The sequence below is a fragment of the Fukomys damarensis genome, unplaced genomic scaffold (genome assembly GCF_012274545.1).
Source record: "Fukomys damarensis isolate Sample0158 unplaced genomic scaffold, DMR_v1.0_HiC HiC_scaffold_18, whole genome shotgun sequence".
NCBI lineage: Eukaryota > Metazoa > Chordata > Mammalia > Rodentia > Bathyergidae > Fukomys > Fukomys damarensis.
Genome location: NW_022900930.1, coordinates 34,222,810 through 34,245,173, shown reverse-complemented (window position 1 = coordinate 34,245,173; position 22,364 = coordinate 34,222,810).

Sequence of the window (22,364 nt, the reverse complement as noted above, 5' to 3'; positions counted from 1 at the left end):
TGGGCAATTAGGCTGTTTCCAAACTTTAGCTTTTTTTTTTTTTTGGTTTTTTTTTTGAGACGGGGCCTCACTATGCAGTTGAGACTGACCTGGAACTCACTATGTAGCCCAGGCTCGTCTCAAATTTACAGCGATCCTCGTGCCTCAGCCTCCTGAGTGCTGGGATTACAGGCGTGTGCCACCACACCCGGCTCAAACTTTAGCTTTTACAAACTGTGCCTCTATAAACATGGGTGAGCATATATCACTGGTATGATTCTTTTAATTCTTTTGGGAAGATAACCCAGCAGGGGAATAGCTGGGTCAAATGGGACTTCTAATCCTGTTAAGGTATCTCCATATTGATTTCCACAGTGGTTGCACCAGTCTGCACTCCCACCAACAATGAAGAAGGGTTCCTTTCTCCCCACATCCCCACCATCATTTGTTATTGGTTGATTTCTTGATAGCAGCCATTCTTTCTGGGGTGAGATGGAATCTCAGTGTTGTTTTCATCTGCATCTCTTGGATGACCAGTGATGTTGAATATCTTTTCCTATGTTTATTTGCTGCTTTTGTTTCTTTGTTTGAGAAATGTCTGTTCATTTCAGATGCCCATTTTTGAATTTGTTTTTAAATTTGGGGGGTCTGATTTTTTTTTTTTTGAGTTCTTCATATATTCTGGATAGTAGACCCTTGTCTGAGGAACAGCTGGTAAAAATTTTTTCCCACATTGTAGGTTGTCTCTTAGCTCTGTTGGTGGTTTCTCTTGTACTGCAAAAGGTTTTTTAAAAAGATGAGATCCCTTCATGCTAGTTCCTGTGCAACTGGGCATTTGTTCATAAAGTCTTTTCCTATGCTAATGTCTTTTAGAGTTCTACCTAACTTATCTTCCAACAAATTTAGTATTTCTGTTTTAATATTTAGATCTTTAATCCATTTGATTTTAGTTTACTGCATGGTGAAAGATAGGGGTCTAGTTTTAATCTTTGGTAAATTGAAATCGAGCTTTTCCAACACCATTTATTAAAGAGGCTATCTTTCCTCCAGTGATGATAGTTGGCTCCTTTGTTAAAGATGAGGCAGCTGAGTTTATCAGGAGTTGTTTCTGTATCTTTTGATCTGTCCCACTGATCCTTGGGTCTGTTTCTTTGCTAGTACCATGCTGTTTTTATCACAGTGGCTGTGTAGTATATTTTCAAGTTGGGGATTATGATACCCCCTGCCATGTCTCTGTTACCTAGAATGGCTTTTGCTATTCTAGGTCTTTTCTGATTCCAGAGGAATGTTTGTATTGTTTTCTCTAGTTCAGTGAAATATACTGTTGGGATTTCAATTGGGATTGCATTGAATCTGTATACCAGTTTTGGAAGTATTGCCATTTTCACTATATTGGTTCTTCCTACTTGGGAATAAGGGATGTCTTTCCATTTTCTTATAACCTCTTTGATCTCTTTTTTTCAGAATGTTGTAGTTCTCAATGTAGAGGTCTTTTGCTTCCTACATTAGATTGATTCCTAGATATTTCATTTTTTGGGATGCTATTGTGAAAGGGACTGTTTCCCCTAATTGATCTCTCAGTGATTCTATTATTTGTTCATCATGTTATTTTCCCGTTGTTGGCTCTTTTTAATCCCCCCCCTCTTTAATTTCTTGCCTTGCCTGCTGGATTTGCTCTGTTGGGCCTCATGGAGTTGTGATCTTCATTGTCTTTTTCCAAAATATTATTTAGAATTAGCTGGAGTGCTGGTTTGGTATTCATGAGGTTTTTCAGATGTTCTTTGTAATGGAAGTATCTTATTTCCCTATCAATTTTGGAAGATGGCTTTGCAGGATATATAAGTCTAGGTTGGAAGTTGTTTTCTTTTAGGGTTTGAAATACTTCACTCCAGGTTGTCCTTGACTTGAGGGTTTGGGTTGAAAAGTCTGCTGTGATTCTGATGGGCTTTCCTTTGCATGTGATTTGTTTCTTTTCTCTTACTGCTTGCAGTATTTTGTTCTTCTATTGGGTTTCTGGGATCTTGATTATTACATGTCTAGGTGTAGATTTTTTAAGATCATGGCTAGTTGGTATCCTATAAACCTCAGTTATCTGTATGTCAAATTCTTTTGCTGTCTTTGGGAAGTTTTCTATCGTTAATTCTGTGAACAGTTTTTTATGTCATTTGTACTTTCTCCTGCTTTTTCATGGACTCCTATCAGTCTTATATTCTTCTTTGTGTCTTCTAAGCGCTGTTTGATTGATTTCTTATGTTCCCTTACTTTTTAAAAAGAGATCCTTCTTTTCATGGTCACTGACTGCCATCCTGTCTTCTATATCTGATATCCTGTCTTCAGATTGGCTCAGTCTGTTATGAAAATTTTCAAAAGAGTTTTTAATGTCCTGGATATCTATTTGAATCTGTTTCATGGATTCTACTTCTTTCCTGTGCTGGGCATTCATGGCTTTATCATGATCCTGAGCTCATGTATTTTTTTATTTGTTTCTGTTCTAGAGTCTCTAATCATGTCTTTCATTTTCCTCACCATCTCTGTAGTTACCTCGGAAATTATTTCTGTTTTGTATTTTTCTAGTGCCTCCTTCATCTGTTTTGTTACTTCCTGTGTTATCAGTTCAGGGTGTCCAGATGGTTGAATATCAGACTTTTCCACCTCATTTCCATGAAAATTTGCCTTTGATGAATAGGCAGGCTGTGTCTGTGCTTGTTCCTAGCTCGGATGTCTTCTCATTTCTTTCTTTTCTTTTCTTTTTTTTTTTTTTTTGTTGGTATTGTCTGTGGTTTAATTCCTGGGATTAATACTTTGATCTTCCTGTTATAGCTTGTCTTTAGGTTTTGAGTCTTTAATGACTCTTAGGCAATCTCATTTTCATTATACCAGGAAGTATAATAAATATAATTTAATAAGTATAATTAAATCAATCATAACATCTTATCCCAAGTGATACAGTCAGCAACACAATAGTAACAATCACAGTTTAGAGAATAACAATTTCTTGTAGTTATTAATCTCTCAGCTTTAACCACATGAATTAAATCAAAATCAAGGCTGGAGCTCACAACAGTGGCTTTTAAGATTCCCCTGTACCTCTGTGGTTTGAATCCAGGTACCAGCCCAGCCAGGAGGCTGGAGGTGTTCAGGGTGAGGGAACTGCAGGTGCCTGTGTAGCTGAGCTTCTCACTGTTCCTCTGTCAAGGCCCGGGGGTGGGGGTGGGGTGGAGCTGCAGTCCCAGGCAAGCTCCACACAGCTGCACCTCTCACTGTTCCCTTGCCAAGGCCCAGGGGTGTGGGAGTGTTCCCCACCCTGTTTTTTTGATTGAGAATCATTACATAGATGCATGCAGAATGCTCCATTTCAATTGCTTCATCAAACTGAAAAGATCTCCCTTTTTTCTAATTGAGGAGTATTACATAAGGTAGATGCAAACAGAATGCTGGAACCTATGGAGATGTTAAATTTTAAGCACAGAGAAGAAGTAATGGAGCTGTAACTTAGAAAATCTGTTCTAGTCTTTGCACGTTGGTGTTTTCCAGGTAGGACTTGGAAAACTGCCCATAGCATATAAGCTACAAGGTGCTTGAGTTTGCACAAAGTAGATGAAAAAAAATAACAGCAGTAAGACATCAAGGGCCATGTATCTGCAAGACTGTGGTCAAGGAGACTGTCTGGCAAGGGCAGCCTGGGTCCTAGAAGAGGTTTCAAAGAAGTGGACACCAGCAAGCAAGAGGGATACTGTGGGGTAGACGTAAAGCAGGGGACAGAAACTTTAAAGTGAAACACATCATCTATACCTATGCTTAAAACACGTCCAACTGCTTCTTATCTTCTTATCAGAATACTGGGCTGTGCCTCCAGCCTTAACTCCCATCTGGCTTTGCCTATCTGGGTAGCATCCAGACTCTGTGCTGCTACTCTGACCTGTTGACTCACTACCACGTCGTGGCCTTGGCTGCTGACTCCCCACCACCACCCCATTCTTTCCAGACAGCTGCATGGCTCTTCACCCACCTGTTTGGGTGTGATTCGGATGTCACCCTTCTGGAGAGGTCTTCTCTGGGCACCCACCCACAACTTCCCTTTTTATGCCATGCCTCCCAATCTGTTTCATTTTTCTTTGTGATAATTCTATGTATCTATCATCTTTCTATCCATCTATCTCTATCTGTCCATACACATGCATACAGAGTCAGGTATTGATTAATGACAGGGAACACAGAAACTGCCATTAGGAGATTGAGTCATTGTATGAATGTCAGTGTGCTTACACAAGCTTCAATGGAATAGACCACTACATGCCTAGGCTATATGTTCCTAGGCTACAAACCTGTGCAGCATGTGTCTGTCTATGCTGAATTGTAACACAGTGCTAAGTACTGTGCATCTAAATGTACCTAAGCATAGAAAAGGTACAGTAAAATGCTAGGTGATAGGAATTTTTCAGCTTTATCATAATTTTTTGTGACTGTCATATATGTGGCATGTTATTGACCAAGATTATGTTATGCGGTGTGTAACTGTATATATGCATACATATTTGTCTCTTGTCTTTCACCCTACTTGACTATGAGTTCTTTGCTTTATTGCCAATTCCTGGTTCATAGCAGGCTTGGTTTGAATGCTTGTGGAACAAATGACTAAACAAGATATGGTTTTGAATCCAGGCCTAGTTGTTTACTGCTTGTTTTCTCTTGGGGAAATAACTTAATTTTCCTAACCTGACTGTTCTTTTTTGTCTGTAAACTGAGTTCATTACACCTATCTTAATAGAATGTCATGGGGATATTGCATATCAGCCTCCTAGGACAGTACCTACCACACAGTAAATGCCCAATAAATGATGGCTATGCTTTTCAGTTTGTTTTTGGATTTTAAAATACCTACTCTTTGCCATCATAGTTTTGAAGAGTTTTCCAGCCTGAGTCTTGTTTTTTATTTTTTTTTTCTTTAGCCAGGAGTGCGTGGCAATGGTGACCTTCTATTCACAAAGATGTTGGAAAAGCCAGTTTCAGGTGATGCTCAAAGGACAAAAGAAAAAATAATCACAAAAATACAAGTTATACATTATCTGTTTTTCCAGGAGAAAAGATATTTAACTTCTTTCTAAATGCTTCCATCATGGAGAGACCTGGAAGTGTGTGTGTGTGTGTGTGTGTGTGTGTGTGTGTGTGTGTGTGTGTCTTGTAAACTCATCTGTAATCAGCCCCAGAGGAGACTGGTCTGTGATGTACTTTGTCCTTCTGAGAGCAAATCCTTCCACAGCAAATGTCCTTAGAACCTGTACTTATTTCTGGCTTACTTGATCTTTGCATTGGAGGACCATATACTGTACTTGAGAAGTGTAAAAAAGACAGACATCTAAAAATAGAAATAAACCGGGTGTGATGGCGCAAGCCTGTAATCCCAGCACTCGGGAGGCTGAGGCAGGAGGATTGCTGTGAGTTTGAGACCAGCTTGGGCTACATAGTGAGTTCCAGGTCAGCCTCAACTACGTAGTGAGACCCTGTCTCAAAAAAAAATAATAATAAAATAAATAAAATTAAATTTAAAAAATAAAAATAGAAATAACTGTGAATTGATCGGTTTTTTTGGAGAGGCAAGTTCGAAATGGGGGATCATGGAGACCTAGTTTGTTTGTGTAAAGTACCATTTGTCTATTAAGAAAAAAAGTCTTAAGATAATCTAATAGATGAACAAACCAAAATTGATGGTTCTGAATATACTGGGATGTGCCAGATAAGATTAATTTTTTTTTCCCTGAAAAAAAAAAAAAAACAACAACTGTCGCAGTCTTTGTATTTGTTTATGCATGATGCATATCTTGGGACCCTGGGACATCAGTCATAAGAATTACTACTTTTCTTTTAGCATAAATGATAAAAAGAAAATCTTTAGAGAGTTCTGGGGAAAACAAAGAAGCAAAGGCTTGCTGTAGAAAATATTGTTTTATAAATAATTGATCCACAAATTTCTTTAATCTATAAAAATACTGAATATAAGGATTCATGCTTTATAAAAATATGCTACAAATGTCTGTACATGAATAAATAATGGCTTTCTGGTCTTTATTAAATTTTTAATTTTACTTATTTCTCAGATTATCTTATTTTAATATTTTTTTCTTTATCTCCCTATCTCCCAAAGGTAGGATTTGTTTTTCTTTTGCTTATGAAAACCATGTCTGAGATGAGACCTGCACTGAAATTTACATATTCACTAAGCATTTGTACTAAATGTACTAGGTGTAATGCTGGCTATAAGTTCAGCATAGATACTAATGAACTGTAATTTTGGGTAAGCCGCTGCTTTCTCCATGCTTCCATTATTTGTTTCATAGAAATAAGATTATTGCTGATGAAGTTATACATTAAAAAGCATTTGTGCAGCTGAAAAAGAAATGATGCCAATACAGCACATTACTGAATAGATTATTTTGATTTTGTATGTTTTAGAGGAAGAGGTTAAAAGAAAGAATTGCAAATTGGATTCTATTCTACTATAAAAGGGCAGCTGGCAGGTTAATCCCTGGAGCTCTCAGAACATGAAAAAGGATATCATGGACCCAGCACAATGGTTCTTTCTGATGGGGATTTTGACCTTCCAAACCCTGCCCCTGCCAGCCTTTCGGAGAGGATGTGTCTGATTCTCAGGCAAGACCTCCCACCCTTCTGGCCAGCAGCCTAGGTCCTGAGAGTTTTCAGAAAAGAAGATACTTTGACCTAAGTCTAGCAATTTTCAGTGTTATATGCTAAATTTTATTCTAGAATCGTCATTGTGAAAAGTCAAAGGTATTCATGAATTTGAAGCAAGGTAAATTAATGGATGATATTTGCTCATGGTAGACTTGGGATTTGAATCCAGGCAGTCTGACTCTGGAGCCCTCACTCTTAAGCACCGAGTTTTACAGCATCTCCTTTATAAACAGGGCTCTGCTATCCCTCTGCAATGAGAGACACCCTTCCCACTTAGGAAATCTGGACGTCTGAGGGACTCTTGAGCCAAGCATGTGGAATCTGAAGCTAGAGCCTGGCTGGAAAAATATGCTAACAGTGGGGTGAACATCAGAGGTGGTATCCCACATTGCTGTCATTAAGAATGACTAATTCGGAGGATGAGAAGAATCTGTGGACACTTACGTTTTATTTGATCCATTTTATTTCACATTTTTGAGAGTAAATAATGAGATTTTATTTGTAAGGGATGATTATTTCCATTCTCAATAATTTTGGGGAACATAATCCAAATATAAGCATTTAAACTGTTAGGGAAACTTCTTATTTGTGGAGATACTGGGTGAATTGGATCTAGACACACAAACATAGGAATTTGGGGGGCATCCCTTTCGTGGAGGTTGAATTAGCCAGCTGAGAGCTCAGTAGAGGCTGAAGGATTGTCTTGGGCTCCTAGACTCTAAGATAAGCTGATTTTTATTAATATTTGCAATAAATCTGTTTATTGCATCTTTTTTCTTTCCTAATGTTGAGATTTCCATTGAGTTTTGTTAAGGGTCATGGGTAGGTATGTTGATTTTTTTCCTCAGCGGCAGAGTATAGATAGCAGAAGCCCCTTCTGTCTTCCTGTTTTCCTTCTCTTTTCAGTACAGAACGATTGGATTTCTATCCAACAGACTCCAAGGACTTGGAAGTTCTGGGTTCTTCTCCCAACCAGGTCTCTCCCAATTATACCATACAGGTGGGGCTTACACATTACTGAAGATATTCTTCATGGCAGTTTGTTAAAATGTGAACTAAAAACCCAAGGAGATTCTGTTGCCAAATAGTCTTTATATAAATGATTACTTGGAGATGTACAGCTGAACAAGTGATTTCAGAATATTTAGATTCATCATTAACAGCTCACTCTCAGGAACTTGGGTGTTGCAATCTTTTTGTTCTTTGGACATTTTGCCTCAATATCCATGGACTGAATATATGTTATATGCAGAGTATAGTTTAAGTGCTGGGGATGCCACAGTGACCTGAAATCCTTGCCCTTACAAAGATGGAGAGATCATAAATAAGATTAATAAATAAGAATACAATATGCTAGGAAACAAGACCATTTTGTACAGGTTTTTTTGTTTTGTTTTGTTCTGTTTTTTTTTGTATCAGGGATCGAACTAGGGTCCTTGTGCTTGCGAGACAGGCCACCGAACCACTGAGCTAAATCCCCGGCTCTCTTGTACAGTTTTGTATATTGTACACTGCACAAGGGCACCATAAGCTAAATGGAGGTATGACACTGTAAACATCACAGTTTCATATACTTATTTCAGTAGTGTCCTTGAAGATGTTTGGGGGAATGGGTGTCTTTTCTAACTTACATAAAAGCACTTTGTGAGTTAATGATAGACTATTAGATAGTGAACCTGCTAGGAAACTCATGTAGGCAATCAGGTGAAACATGATCAGAAATCTTGGATCAGAAAGGTGGTAGTGGAAGTAATGAAAAATTCTGTTTAAATTCTGTATGTGTTGTGAAAATAGAGCTGACATGATTTGCTGCTGACTAGATGTGAGATGTGATAGAAAAGTTAGAGATGAAATTACTGCCTAAGTTTCTAGCATAAGTAACTGAGATAATTGAGTTGTCCCTAACTGAGGCAAGGAAGACTACAGGAGGGAAGGGATAAAGTCTTCCGACTTGAGAGGCAAAGATTAGTGGGTACAATTGGATATGTGAAGGCTGAAATGTCTATTAGACATGTATGCCGAGATTTCACACAGGCAGGTGGATGGATGGGTTTGGAGTGCAGAAAGAGGTCCAGCTTGAAGATACAAATTACAAATCAGTACTGAAGCCATCATTCACCTTTTAATAGGTGACAGTTTTTCTAAGTACAGAATTTTTATCTAACATAGTAAATTCCTCTCCATGATATACCTTTCTACTTAATATTATAAATTGAATAAATAATTTTTTAGCTTACAATTTTTCCCTAGAAAAGATTGTGAAATACTTTGAACATATTGTTACTGAAAACATCTGCTCCTATAAATTATGAAATTAAGACTAAGCAAATCCTTTAAAAATTTAGCTTTAGAAAGAAGAGTAGATAGACTCATACAGCCACTGAATGTTCATGTAGAGAGTTTGAATATGACCATATTAGGAGAAGTCATTGGAATTATTTATATGGCAAAAATAGGACTTATATGGACTATTTATAGTTATCAATTACCACGTGAACCTAGTACTCATTTCAGGAGTTTTTAAAATTGGCAAGATAAAGCTATATAAAGTAAAATCATAGGGATGTTTTACAAAACAAAAGAACTATTGCCCACTGTGTCCACCTGATTATTTAGGAATAGGTGGCAGCTTGCAGGAATGACCTGTAAATATGCAGTGTGCCAACCCTCTATTATCTATCTGCAGTTTCCCTGCAGTTTCATGATCTATGTTCTTTTATAGGCAGGAGGTAATTGCAGTCCAGATACACACAGTTTGAGTAGCTGTGTACATCTAAGTCCTTCCAAAAGGCCATTTTCATTGATCTCAGGTTTACTATATATATAGTTTTGGAATGTTTTCACCTCTTTAGCCTGCTGCCTTGTACAAGCAAAGGGCAATTAGGGAAGAAGATTGCTTCAGGCATCTTGGTATGTCTCAGAAGAACCAACTCCATGAAGGTCAGACCTTTTGCACATACAAAAATCAAAATTAAATTTTTGTAACAAAAATATTCTGTTGGTTTTCATTTTCATAAGGCCAGATGTTCATAGATTGGCTGAGACCATTATTCTTCTAAGTTGCAGCAGTATTCGCCTATAATACAAATCATAATGTGGTATGTGAGAAGCCCTTTAGCAGTTGACTTAAAAATAAATAGCTTTATTGAGATATAATTCACATACCATGCAACTTGCTCATTTAAAAATCCAGTAGTTTTTAGTGTACTTCTACAGTTATACAACCAGTAACACAGTGCAGTTTTAGAACATTTTCTCTCCTTTAAGGGAAACCCTATACCCACTAGTATTTACTCTTTTTTTTGAGATGGGCTGCCTAGTATTGTGGGCTGGTCTTTTTTTTCTCTCTCTCATTGTTTATTGGTACATTTTAGGTATACAGTAGAGTTACAGTCATCATCGGGATCTCGTACCTTTACACGACAGGTCTTGGTTCTCGTTTTTTCCCCTTGTCCCTGTGTGGGCTGGTCTTGAACTCACTATCTAGTCTAGGCTAACCTTGAACTCACTGTGATCCTCCTGCTTCTGCCTCTCATTTGCAGGGATTATAGAATGTACTACCTCACCTGGCTATCAGCATTCAGTTTCTAGCCTCCCTTTTCCTCATCAGCCCAAGGCTAACTACTAGTCTAATTTCTTTTTCTAGGAATGTGCCTACTCTGGATATTTTATATACCTGAAATCATATAATATATAATCTTTTGGATCACTAGCTTTTTCAGTCAGCATATTTTCTAGTTTCTTTCTTATTATAGCATTTATCTGTGTTTTTAATTGCTGAATAATATTCCATTGTATGAATATTCCATTGTATGAATATTTTATTAATATATTTATCAGGTGATGGGCAGTTGTGTGGTTTTTACTATTTTCCTATTATAAACAATGCTATTATAAATGTCATGTACAAGTTTTTATGTGGAGATGTACATTCTTTTTTCTTTGCAATACATCTAGGAGCAGAATCCTTAGGTCATATGATAATTTCAGTTTTTAGAGGAATTACTGAACTGTCTCCTAGTGTATAAGTTGTCTTCAAAGTCTTACCTATTCTGGGGATTTGGCTCAGTGGTTCCACCGCCTGCTTTGCAAGTGTAAGGGCCCAAGTTTGATTGCCGATACCAAAAAAGAAAAAGTTACGTATACTACTTCCATTCTCCCTCATTTATTTATTCATTTTCCAGATGACATATTGTTGTTGCATGTATATACACACACTTTGTAATCTTGTCACCTTAAATCATGTTTGAAAAATATTGGAATGGTAAAATTGCCTGTTTTTCCCAAATGAATCTTCAGAGAACTGTTTTGTTTTTCTGAGGTCGCAAAAAATGTAGCTTTGAAAGTTTATATTTTATTTGCATTTTGAATTGTAAGAGTAACATAGGTCCAGATTCTGAAAGTATGGTAGGATATGTAGTGTACTGTCTCCTTCCCTCCTCTGCGTTATACATGTCCAGGTTTCTTCCCTGGGAGGCAAACCAGGCTACCTGTGTCTTACGTAGCCTTCTAAGGAAGACAGACTAATACGCTTCTAATTTGAAGAGAACTTTAAAGATGAACTTTGTTCTCAACCTGGTTGGTTAGGTTCATGAAAGTCAGAAAAGCATATAACTCAGTGATGACTTTATTTAAAGGTTGAATAGCAATAGGGAATTTTCATGTTTAATATTGTCTTAAATAGCTGGAGGACATGATCAAAACAGTCAACTTCTCTTTAGCTTTTGTTTTTGCCTAAGGATTTCAACCTTGATAATAACCTTCTTATTATTTCACTTTGTCCACATTCCTGAGATATACAATCTACTAATTTTATTTTCTAAGTGCAGTTTTGCTTTACACACTTGACTTTATGAAAATCATCTTCAAAACTCAAAGGCTGGCTCCTGCTAACTCCCAAATTGCACCTCACCTGTTGTTCTCTCCCCCTCACAGAGCTGCAGACACACAGAGCTCATGTCAGGCCTTGGGGAAGCAAGTTCTTTTCTATCTCAGACTGTGTACTCACTGTTCCTCCCTCTGCCTGGCTCCTTCACCATCCTTTAGATTTCAACTTAAATGCAGACTTTGCTGACTACATTAGCTAAAGTTGGCCTCCTCTCTTTGACTCTTCATTTGCATTAAACAGATTATTTTATCCAGAGCTTACAATAGCATTTGTGAATTTATTATTATTGCCTAGAATAATTTATTCTGGAATAACCTATGGTTTAAAACAAGGATGAGCAAACTATAGCCCCAGCTTTATATTTGTATGGCCCTGGAGAGCTAAACATTGCTTTTTGTTTTTAAACAGTTGTTTGAACTTTTTTTTTTAACAAAGAACTTGCTGCAGAGGCTTTCTGAGGGCTACAAAAGATTAAATAAATATTTCCTATAGATATCTTTAGAGAAGAGTTAGCCGGTTTGTGATCTAAAACAAGGATCTCCAAAGTATGGTGTGTATATTCCAGGGGATATACAAGATAATCCATTAGTATCTTAATTACTTATTTCTTTGCAGTCATTTATTGCGATGATTAATCTTGATTGGATTAATAGATGCTTAGAGAGATGGCTGGACTCTGAGGGTGCCAATCTCATCAGTGGATTAACCCGTCGATGAGTTCATAGCTAAATGGTCTAATGGGAGGAGGTACCTAGTTGGAGGAAGTAAATCACTGGAAATGTGCCTTTGAAGAGTGTAGGTTTTCTCAGGACTTTTTTCCTCTCTCTGCTTCCCAGCTGCCATGAGGTGAGGAGCCTTCCTCCATCACACCCTTCTGCCATGACATTTCTGCCTCACAAAAGACCTTAAGCAACAGAGCCAGCTGACCATGGACCAAAGCCTCTGAAACCATGCACCAAGATTAACATTTAGGCAGTTGCTAAGAACAACTTATAGGAAAATATTAACTAGTTCATAGAATCATAAGATAGGAGAGCTGAAGTCACTTTCAGAGATGATTTGGCCCATGTCTGTCTTCAGGTAAGGGAATGTCTGACACATCGAGACATCATTCACATCTCAAGGGACAGAGAATCTTTCACATATTTCCTACCTTGCATCATCTTAGGTATTTGATCACACGAATTTATAAAATGCATACATTTTAGTACAGATGTGTGTATTTATAATTTAGTGCCTTAATACATGTATATTAAGAATAAAGCTCAGAAAATATTAATTTTAATGAACTTCACAATGAAAACTGTAGAGGGAACTGAGACTAAAATGTAATGTATGTGAGGGTAGGGCCAGGGATTTAGTTCAGTGGTGCCACTGCCTGCCTCTCAAGTGCAAGGTCATGAGCTTGATCCCCAGCACCCGCCCCCAAAAATGTAGTTATGAGAGTAAGCACTGTATTCTCTTCTGTATCCCTATCAATACATGCTCAATATATTTTTAAATAAATGATTTCTACAGACATATTTTTTAAGAATATGTTATAGTTCAGATATTAATATTCAGATTATAGTTCAGATTCAGTATTCAGATACTGTTCTTGGTGTATAATTTCTTTTTCCTTTTCCTCCTCTTCTTTCTCTTCCTTTTCCTCTTGTTCTTCTTCCTCTTCCTCTTCCTCCTCCTCCTCTTCTTTTTTTCTCCTTTTTATCTTTATTTTTTTTCCTGAGGCTGAGTCTTGCAATATTGCCCTGCATGCTTGTGAACACCTTGATCATTCCCCCTCAACCTCTGGAGTAGCTGGGATTATACGAAGAGTGACTGAAAAACACTGACTATATAACCCGGGCTTTCCTGGAACTTCCCATAATCCTCCTGGCTCAGGCTCCAGTGTTGGAATTACAGGTGTGCGTTACTACAACCAACCACAACAAAGCATTCTTTAAAAAAGCACATCAAATCATTATTATAATGTTTTGAAATTTTTGCTATGGAGTCTTTGTCCTTCCTTCCTTCTAAATGCCTGCTGGTTTCTTTTTCCATTAAGGCCTTTTTGCAGTAGAAAGAAGGGCATAAATTTTTCTTATTACTGTCTTTGTGCTGCCTCTTGTTTAACATATTTAGAGATTCCTAATACTTGGGCTATGTTTACAAAACCTTGTAAATATTCATAGACCCCTTTCCCCTAAATGGTTTTACCAAGTATTGCCCAATAGTCCATTTAGCGATGAATCATGTTCTGCCTTGTGACACATTTTCTCTTTTGACTTGAGCCATTGTTTCAACATTTCATTGCTGTTTAATTTTACATGAATCTGTCTTGTTTTCTCCAACTGCATTGCGCGTTGTTAAAGGCCAGGCCACTTGCTGATTTTTTGAATCCCACAATAGGGAGTAGAATTCCTGACCAAAGCAGGCGTTTGTATCAGACCTAAGTTTCAAGTCCAGGTCTGTTTTTTATGACTTCTATGACCCTGGTCAATTTAGTTACTTGAAGAACCTTTTTTCTCATCTGTAAATAAGAAAATGATACTAAGCTGAGGGGTTCTAAGGATATATGATCGGCCAGTGATTGGCCTCACTGTTCAGGGCTACCATTCCAGTGGACTGTGCTGTGCCTGGCACTAGCTGTTTGTGAACCTGGTACCTAGTAGGCATCCATAGTGGCAGTTGTTGCTGCTATCACCACATTGTGTTTCCTTGATTCATAAAGTGTAAAGAACACCTGCCCGGTGGAGTCAAAATTGAACAGTGAAAGAACTGCCTTTGGCTGAAGTCTTTAAGTATCCACAGGGATTCCAATTCTCCCCAGGGACAAGTCAGCTATTTTAGGAAGCTGTCCCATCTATTGTCTCACTAAGTTGCCTTGCGTGATTAGTTCTAATGTTTTTTTTATAGGGTGAAGCGATTGAGGGGTGAAAAGGAAATGAGCTACCAGGTCATCCTGATCCTCTGGCCCTAAGGATACTGTTCTCTCTCTGTCCTCGAAGCTTCTGTGATCTTAGAAGATCTATGCCACTGAGGAATGTTGGATACAGGCTTGCAACTAGTTTGGGGCATTTTCAGACATTTTCTAATGTGGTGACACCCAGATTCTTAATTCAGTCCTTATGGTGAGTGACAGATTTTGTTAAAAAAACCCACAATATTGTTTGGATGATATGAAAGAAGGAAACAGAAATTTAAGGGCTGTTGAATGAAGCATCTAAAACTGCAAGTAGAATTTTAAAAATTCTGAGCATGTGACAAGTATTAGTTTAAAACTCTAGGATGGGCTTTGTTTAGTTCAAAAATAGGTAAGAGGGTTTCTCTGAATAAGTCTTCAGGGTGCCAGAGTAAATGATGTTGGTAGAACAGGCAGAGTAGGTATGAGGTATTAGATTAGTGTCATATCATTTCATGATGAAGAGATGGTAACATCACTAGGCAGTTGCTAAGAGCAAGCTTTGGGAAAAATATTAACTAGTTAATAGAATCGTAAGAGAGCTGAAGCCACTTTCAGAAATGGTTTGGTATGAAGACATGTCTGTCTTCAGGTAAGGGAATGTCTAACACATCCAGACATTAATCACATCTCAGAGAATCTGTTACTTATTTTCTATCTTATTATTTATCAGAAAAAGAAGAAGGAGAAGGAGAAGGAGGAGAAGAACCAAAACCTCACTGAAGTAAGTCCAGTCTGAAACTTCAGTGATTAATTTTAGATTTATATACATATATATGTGTGTGGATATATACATATGTATGTATATAAAACCAATAAAAGACTGGTGTTTAAGTGAGGTGAAGGTGTGGTACAAATGGTTAGCAAAGAGCAAGGACAGTGTGTCCCCTCTTACAGTGTATCTACTTTGTTTAGCATCACTAGTCTGCCACATGCTGCTCAGGCTCTTAAGCTGAGAATATGACAAAGTACCAGCCAAAAATATGAATTTGGATCCTGAAACCAGTGAGGTTTACACGCTCAACCAATATTTACTGAGCAGCAAGCTTGTGACAGGAGCTGAGGATGAAGCAGTGAGTAACATCAATCCATTTATAATCTAGTGGGTGTGGAACAGGCAAGGAGAGAGGTGATACTTACTCTGCAGTGTTGCATGTACAGTGATGTGTATAAACATTATCGTACTTGTTGCATGCTGGGCACTATGCTGACACTTCAGGCATGTTATCTCATTAATTCTTACAACAACTGCATCATAAATAGATAATCACAAAAATAGCACCTTAAGTGTAAACTTTTCCTGGTTGGAACTTTCTTTCTGGTACAACCTAAGTTCTTCCTGCCACTGGTTTAGAGTAAATTTATTTTTGGCCATGGTAGCTTATCTTGTGAGAAGATGTGTGAAATAAAGAACTCACAATTAAAGCAATACTCACAGAGCTTTAGATATGTAGTAGGAAGGCTACAAAGGAAGCAGGACTGATGTATATCTCAAGCTGCTACCTGGGAATGTGAACTCTGGTCACGTTCACTGCAGCCCTCTAAGAAAGACCAGATAATTACTTCGTGCCCAGAGACTGACGATGCATAAGTCATTACCAGACTTTTGTTGTATGGCATTAATACTAAGTATATATTCTTTTTAATAAATCTTCTATCACATAGCTGTGTTCTTCTTCAACATTCAGTAATGAATTTAAGTTCCCACTGTCTGAATCTGCATCTCCTGAACTGCAATTCCTTAGACTTCACATATATAAATTTTTAATTTTACAGTTTCTGAGTTTGAAATGATTGACAGATGTAAAAAGTATTTTCAGCTTTGGAAATCCTTTTTCTTTCCCAAACTTACAGATTTTCGGGACTATTATATTTCTATAGGTCTTTAAATCTTATTCTGAAGCTAGGTTTGGTGGCACATTTTTGTAATCCAAGCACTCTGAGAGGCTGAGGTAGGAAGATTGCAAGTTTGAGCCCAGCCCAGGCAACTTGGTGACTTAGCAAGACCCTGTCTCAAAATAATAAAACAAAAGTATGGTCGGTATGTAGCTTAGTGTGAAGGCCCTGGGTTCAATCCCCAGTACCACTACCAAAAAGAAAAAAAAATTATATTCTAGAATTCAAAAGCTTTCTTTCTCCATTTCTATAGTGATTCTAATTCTCTCTCAGGCAAATAGGGTCTTCTGGTTGACAAGCAGCCATTTCATATGAAAAAATATAAAGGGGAAAAAAAAGAAGTACAGATTTCAGCATGTCATTTCTCTTTTATAAAATAAATGCAAAAAATGCACATACATAGATACTTACATAACTATTGACTCTAGAACTCAATGCACTTCCTTATCTGAAGATATTATAACTAGAAATGATTCTTAAGCTTGTAAAATATAGATTACTTCTAATTATGGAATTCCAAGGATCAGTGTACTACAAAAGATTTTTTCTTTCAATTTTCTATTTCTCTGAATCTGCTGTGCTGACAATATCCTATATAAAGTTGTTTCTCTATGTAAATTACATAATTTTTAATCTTAATTACAACTTTTATGAACTACAAGGACTCCTTACTTTTTTGTATTTCTGCACTGGACTCCTTGAATGTCTATCTATACCATATGTATGAATAATTATTGTTCTCTAGAGTAATAATTATGCTGATAATAATGATCCAAAATGCTCTTATAATCTCTAATCACATTTAACAGCAGAGACAAAAACTTCTTCCTGCTTGCATATATTTAGCTGGAAATAGCACGAATGGTAAAGACAGTTGTGATGGGCAATTTGGATCAACTGTTACTTGTAGAGGAGAGAAATTCTCCACTAGGGAAAGAAATTCCTCTTTGTTATCTGTATTACTGATCTGTCACGTACTGCTCAGGCTTCTAAGCTGAGAATATATTAAAAATATTAAAAACAACAAAAAAATCCCAAGAATTTGTATGCTAAAATCCATTTAGCACAAAGATAAATGCAGTGGAGGGTATGTTATTTAGCCACACTGCTGTCTTCCACCAGGGCTCTAAATGGCACTTGCTGTGCTGGCTGTTAAAGTCCTCCTGTGCCTTTTCTTCCTGAGATTGGACAAAGAGTGGTAAGAGAAGCAAGATGGAAGTACATTCTTTCGAGGTTTTTAAAAGTACAGTACTCATTAATCTCCCTCAAGCTTTGGCAGAATTTCCTTTTTCCTGAGTGAACAAGAGCAAATGTGAGAAGCACTTAACATGACGTAAGTCACATCCTGTGACAGTTGTACATAGGTCTGGACACCTTAAAGACTGTGCTAGGGATACCTGGAAGACTGTATGTCTAGGCATTATCTTTCTTCTATCTGAAACCCAGAATATATGTTTGAATGTACATATCTCTCTCTGCTTCTCTGCCTCCTCTCAGATCTTTTTCTACTTATTATTCCCCTCTGTCTTTTCCTTCCCCTCAATCCCTCTCCAATACCTGATTACCATGTTCGAGAATGGAGTGGATGTATGTTTGTACTCTGGGCAGCATGAGAAACAGCAGATGTGCTTCCCTGGGAGAGGAGAGTTATTCTCCCTGTACTGCACTAAGTAAAAGTTGGGTGAGTTAACTGGCATTGTTAGTATTTACTACAATGTGCCCTAACAACCGTATAGACTGCTCATTGTCCTGGTGACTTAATTTCAACTGGACAAACAGGACGTTTTAGGCCTAAAGTATCAAGCATTTAAAAATACAAGCCTAGGGGAAAGAGAAAAAAAACCCTTTAATTTGGCCCCTGAATGTTTCTGAATTTGTTGTATTATTATTATTATTATTATTATTATTTGGTCTGGGGGAAGAGTGGTGCTGCATACAGGTAGACCTGCCTGGCTCTGAGTGCTGCTTCCAGACTTTTTAAACTATCACTTGGATTCTTGAGGTCCAAGAGACTGCAGCCTTATTAATGTGAATTGTAGTAGAAATAAAGAGGTGACAGATTATTTATCCATCATCTACCTATCAATCTATCATTTATCAATCAATCAATCAATCAATCCTATAATTTTTGTGTCTTTATTGAGACTGACATTAATGCAGGATGCTGGGAAGAGAAATACAAATGGGATTAAAATCATCATTGACTTAAATCGGAAGGTATAGCTTTATGAGTCTATTTAACATAAATCTGTTTTTGCGAGGTAATCACCATGATGATACCAGGCTACCATTTCACTTCTAAAGCACAAAGACAAAGGAAGGCTTTAACAAAACTGCGAGGCTGTAAGTTAGGAAAAAAGGGAAAGAGATGGTCCTGCTGCTGTTGTCGCCTTGAGTTGTTTCTGAAATGTTAATTGTGATCCCCAGAGTACATGGTGTGCCTGTGGAATAGCACAGTCTAGGTGCCAGTATTTCAGCTGGCAAAGCTCCCACCACTGTCTCAGACTCTTTGTTCTGCCACCCAGGCTCCAGACACTGACAATAAAACAGTGCTGTGCATGATCATTTGTCTGAGAAATAGCTTTCGCACTGGAGCAGCTTAATGGCTCAGCAATCGGGGCATTCAGGCAAAATTTGAACCTAGGCTTTAAGAGATCTGCTAGGGAAAAAGTGACTTAGCAAAATCAGACTTTAAATCAGCATCTCTCACAATGTGGGAGACAACAAATTTAGCAAAAGGGAGGGCAAAGCTGAAATTCACCTTTAGGGCTAAATATTGCATCCTAGACAAATTTGAGCCTCTAATTCATTGAAAGTTTAATTATCTCTTTTATGTCTGCTTAAATATGAAAGAAAGTGATCATCAAAAGCTATGCGCTTGTTAGATTTCTTTTCTGTCCTTGTGTATTAAATTTTTGTAAATGGAAATGAGTCGTTGGTTTCAGTGTTTTCCATAGCAGGATTCAGAGAAACATTTTTTTTTTTCTAACCCTAGACTGGAAAAATTACGTTCTTGTGAGGGAGAAGGAGCCAGCCTTCAGAGTGAGTAGGATGGGAGGGTGTGGGAGGAGCGGCGAGAAGGATGTAGCTGGAGCAGAGCAGTCCTGTCTGGCTGAGCCCAGAAGCAGGGTCAGGCAGGACGGGAAAGAAGAACCAGTCAGAGGTGCCTCCCACCGTGACTCAGCCCTTGTATTTATTTTCCCTCAGGAAGTATAAACTTACAGAAGTGAATATTTATCAAGCACTTCTTAAGTACTATGTGGAGAGAGATACAGAGAGGCAACAAGAACAAAAAAGAAGGAAAATACATACATAGGCAGCAGTGATCTCTTATGAGGGCATATTCTTTGGATGAATGGCAGACTAAAGTGATTTCCATAAATTTCGGGCTTGAATCACCTTTTCTTGCCCTATTCAGTTTAATTTGAGTTTATTATATTTATTAACAATGTTGATTAGTAAATTTAAACTATATTTAGCTAATAAGCCTTTAACTTGAACATTGCTTTTATGAGACATAATTGTACACATCACTAAGTGCAATTAAAATGAAGAAGAGTCCTGGAGTTAGCTTCAAATTACATCTGATTAAAGCCAGAGCCAGGGACTAACAAGGAAACCACATCTGCCTCAGCTCTGTTGTGTCCTCAGTTCTTTTTTCTAGCTGATAATTTGACATTTGGTGATATTCTCTACTCCTACCTGTCACACCACATCTTAGAGACCCCCTTTTATAAAAAATTTGATTTATTGGTACATTCTAGGTAGACAGTACAGCTACATTCATTATTGGGATCTTGTACCTTTACATGCCAGGTCTTGGTTCTCATTTTTTCCTCTTATCCCCGCCCTCCCTTACCCTCCCCCTCCCCTCCCCCTTCAAACACTTTAATTCAGTGTTTACATTTTCTCATATTTTTTTCCTTTTCCCTTATTCCCCCTTCCCTATCCTTCTCACTGTCCCTACACCTTTGGTCCTTTTCTTCCTATTGGCTAAGTATCCCATTAGGATCTTGAGTACTATTATAGTTTTTCACACCAGAGATACTATTCAGTATTTGCATATGTGTGCCTTATTTATTTCACTTAGAAGTACATCCTCAAAATGTACCCATTCAACTATGAATGAATCTACTTTCTCATTGTTTATGGCTGAGTAGTATTCCATTTTGTAGAAAAACCACATCTTCTTTATCCAGTTTCCAATTGATGGGCAGATGGGCTGTTTCCAAGTTTTAGCTATTACAAACTGTGCCGCATATATCACTGTGCTATGATTCTTTTACTTCTTTTGGAAAGATACCGAACAGAGGGATGGCTGGGTCACATGGAACCTCTAATCCTACTTCGTTGAGGTATCTCCATATTGACTTCCATAGTGGTTGCACCAGTTTGCACTCCCACCAACAATGGAGAAGGGTTCCTTTCTCCCCACAACCACACCAATATTTGTTATTGTGTGATTTCTTGATAGCAGCCATTCTTTGTGGGGTGAGGTAGAATCTCAGTGTTGTTTTCATCTGCAACTCTCGAATGACCAGTGATGTGGAGCATTTTTTCATATATTTTCTTGCTGCTTTTATTTCTTTGTCTGAGAAATGTCTGTTCATTTCAGATGCCCACTTTAGAATTGGGTCTTTATATTTGGGGGCCTGGTTGTTTTGAGTTCTTTATATATTTTAGATAATAGTCCTTTGTCTGAGGAGCAGCTGGTAAAACTTTTTTCCCGCATTGTAGGTTGTCTCTTAGTTGTGTTGATAGTTTCTTTTGCAGTGCAGAAACTTTTTAATAAGATGAGATCCCAGTTGTTGATTCTTTCTGCTAGTTCCCATGCTACTGAGGATTTGTTCATAAAGTCTTTTCCTATACCAATGTCTTCCAGAGTTCTGCCTAATTTATCTTCCAGCAAGTTTAGTGTTTTTATTTTTATGTTTAGATCTTTAATCCACTTGGATTTTAATTTAGTGCATGGTGACAGGTAAGGGTCCAATTTTAATCTTTTGCAGGTTGAGATCCAATTTTTCCAACACCATTTATTAAAGAGGGTATCTTTCCTCCAGTGGGGACTGGCAGCTCCTTTGTCAAAGATGAGGTAGCTGACTGCATCTGGAGTTGTTTTTGAGTCTTCCAATCTGTTCCACTGATCCTCAGGTCTGCTTCTTTGCCAGTACCATGCTGTTTTTATCACAGTGGCTTTGTAGTATAGTTTCAAATTGGGAACTGTTATACCCACTGCCATGTGTCTGTTGCCTAGTATGGCTTTTGCTATTCTAGGTCTCTTATTCCAAAGGATTTTTGGATTCTTCTTTCTAGTTCTGTGAAGTATAGTGTTGGGATTTCAATTGATATTGCATTGAATCTGTATAGCAGTTTTGGTAGTATGGCCATTTTCACTATGTTGATTCTTCCTACCCAGGAGCAGGGGACATCTTTCCATTTTCTTAAATCCTCCTCTATATCTTTTTTCAGAGTGCTGTAGTTTTCAGTGTAAAGGTCTTTTGCTTCTTTTGTTAGGTTGATTCCCAGATACTTCATTTTTTGGGGTGCTATTGTGAAAGGAATTGTTTCCCTAATTTCTTTCTCAGTGAGTCTGTTATTTGTGTACAAGAAGGCTATTGATTTTTGGGTGTTGACCTTGTATCCAGATACTCTGCCAAAACTGTCAATTAAGTCGAGAAGTCTTTTGGTGGAGTTTTTTGGGTCTTCAATGTAGAGTATCATATCATCAGTAAATAATGACAGTTTAACTTCTTCCTTTCCTATCTTTATTGCTTTAATTTCTTTCTCTTGTCTAATTGCTATGGCTAATGTTTCCAGAACTATATCAAAGAGGAGTGGTGATAGTGGGCATCCTTGTCTTGTTCCTGATTTTAACGTGAAGGTTTTCAGTTTTTGGCCATTTAATATGATGTTGTCTGTTGGTTTTTCATAGATAGCCTTTATTAAGTTGAGACATAGACCATCTATTCC